This window comes from Miscanthus floridulus, chromosome 2 (genome assembly GCF_019320115.1).
Source record: "Miscanthus floridulus cultivar M001 chromosome 2, ASM1932011v1, whole genome shotgun sequence".
Taxonomy (NCBI): Eukaryota; Viridiplantae; Streptophyta; class Magnoliopsida; order Poales; family Poaceae; genus Miscanthus; species Miscanthus floridulus.
In genome coordinates, this window is record NC_089581.1 from 48,006,508 (window position 1) to 48,009,181 (window position 2,674).

Sequence of the window (2,674 nt, forward strand, 5' to 3'; positions counted from 1 at the left end):
TCTATTATAATAGAGATGAAATAGCTGGCACCCACAGATGTAAAGCCGTTCCAATGTACCTTCAATATTCACTGAAATTTTATGTTAGGCAACACTTAACTCTTGCTAATTCTGCATCTCCGCTCACATGTCACGTACAAGTATACAACTACAACGGTAAAAAAAAAGGAAAAGTGAGCCGAAAGTACTATGAGAAAAAAATATTGTTCAATGATTAAAAAAGTACGGCTTATCAGTGAAGCGAGCTGAATTGTCATCAGCCAGCCGCGTCCAGGTTGTCTTGTCAGTACTGCTTTCCTTCCGTATAGCCGCCGAAGCTTGCGTTTCCTCGTTTCCACCGCATTCCATTTCCCTTCACGCGCCCTTACATTTGGCTCTCGCTCACCACACCAAACGCGCCCGTCTTCCCTCCAGCCGCAGCCCACAGCACCGCGCGGGGCTGCCCCCACCGCGATGGCCGCCGGCGAGCATCCTCTGGTACTGGTCGAGCGATCCACCGTCCCGCTCGTCTCCGACGCTGCTGACGCCTCCAAACCCTACGTCCTGCCGGCCCGCTTCCTGCGTCCCCGTGCGGGGGACGGCGCCGCTCCCCCTGCTCCGCCCGGCGATCCCGGCCTCGTCCCCGCCCGCCCGCACGGGATCGAGGCGGAGTTCAGTGGCTGGGCGGGCGTGCCCCAGCGGTGGCCGGAGTGGGTGGCCAAGCTCAGCCGGCGCCACGAGGCGCTGTGGCGGGAGGTCGGGATCCTGGACGGCATCCTCGCCAGCACCCGCCGGGTGCGCCGCCGCGACCACGAGATCGAGGTCTCCCGGGCGGTGCTGAACCGGAGCAAGGTGAAGAAACCCTCTTACGGCGCGTGGGTGAAGCGCTTCGTCGAGCGCGCGCCGGAGGAGGAGGCGCCGCCGTCCGCGGCCGGTGGCGGTGGCGCCGACCGCGAGGCGCGTGAGCTGCTCGAGCACGGCGCCTTCCTCTCCATGTGGCTGTCCATCTTCGTTCTCCCAGGCCCGCCGTTCGACGTCGTCCGTCGGGAGGTCCTTCCGCTCGCGGCCCGTCTGGCGCGCGGCCAGAGCGTGGCGATTGCCCCCGCCGCGCTCGCCGCCATCTACCACGATCTCTCCGCGCTCAAACGCTGCATAACATCGGACAAGAAAGATGAACCCTTCGTCGTCTCGGCACCAGCGCACATCCTCAGCTCTGGGTCTGGGAGCACTTCACCCAGCTCCGCCCTGAACCAGCGGCCTCCTCTGCTCGAGATGATCATAACATGCCACGGGCCACACCCGATGGCATGAAGTTGGCAAAAGGCTGAGCTCCAAGGACGTCCACGCAGTGTTCATGTCACCAAAGGAGTTTAAGTGGAGGCCCTATGGAAATCGCAGTTTGTTTGGTCTGCAGCCAGAGACGGGTCGTTTTTGGACTGCAGGAACATGTGAAGAGCTCTTGTCCTTGAAGCGGTGTTTGCACCCTTGTGAGCTCGTGGGCATGAACTGCATTCAGCAATATAATCCTCATCTTGTTACAAGGCAGCTCGGCTTCGATCAGGACATCCCTGGGACGGTTCCCCGTGCAAGCTCAGATTGTGAGACAGCATGGGAGACATACAACATGGATGCCGAAGGTCCTGCATTTATCTTTCCATATCACAAGCCCTGTGTGACGGATCAGTATGCAAAGTGGTGGAAACCTTACTCATCAGCATGTGATAGTGCCATTGATAATGCTGCAAAGATGAAAGAAGGCCATTATTTTGTTAGTCCAGCGAAAAGGAAAATGGAAGGGGTTCTTGCTGAAAATTCTGGCAAAAAGCTCCGTCTGCCTGTGGCCACTGCTACCCGGGGCCGCTCACCCAATATACCAGCGGGAATTAACGTCTACCCTTCCCAGTCCTCAGGCAGCCATGCAGCAATAAGACGAGCTGTGGCAGCACCAGCGCTAGGTGCAGCCGATGATCATCCACTCGACCACATTTCTCTTTCCGATGCCTAAGCAGCCCAACACAGAATGTTTGGTGATCGGTGATGATGACGAGCCGGAATTAGAATATCCTATGGAACACTCAGCAGGAGCCAGTAGAAAGAAATCAGATATGAGAATTTGCTGAAGCAGCAGCTATACACTCCAAATTACCTGAAATGAAAATCAAATACCAAATTAAAACTCTCTCTGCCTCCTTTTCTTTTGCAGGAAACAGTGAGAGATTGTCTAGCAGGCCGTTAGATGGAAATACTGAAAAAGATGCAAATAAGCTACCAAGAAGGGTAGTTGGTAAGGTGGAAATGATAGAAAAAGCACCTGCAATTCGACAGGCTAAAATTGCTGAGTTGAAGAAAAAGATTAATACTCTGAAGGAAGAGATTCGGGAACTAGAGGCAACTTCAAAAGGGAAATACCCTGAGTGAAGTATAACTTGAAAAAATGTAGGAATGTATTTGTCTTTATAGTATGAGTCCAGATGATTCAGTTCAGTAATAGAATGCGCTAGGCTTTCTGGTGAAACTAGTCTCCTTTGTGTATTTGTTCTTTCAGTTGTTTAATTAATGTGTTGAAGGATCCAGTTCTGAAAAAAAACTGTTGCACTTCGATCCAATTAGGCTCCAATACTTTGCCTTGGAATGAATGAACTAGTAATCAATGGTAAAAATCGGTCTTTCTTTTATGGTCTTGGCTACTCCTTGG

At 53.2% G+C, this 2,674-nt stretch overlaps 1 pseudogene; it reads left to right on the forward strand.

Moving 5' to 3' along the window:
• Positions 1-438: 438 nt before the first annotated feature.
• LOC136536495 (uncharacterized) lies at positions 439-2,397 on the forward strand (annotated as a pseudogene).
• The last annotated feature ends 277 nt before the right edge of the window (positions 2,398-2,674 follow it).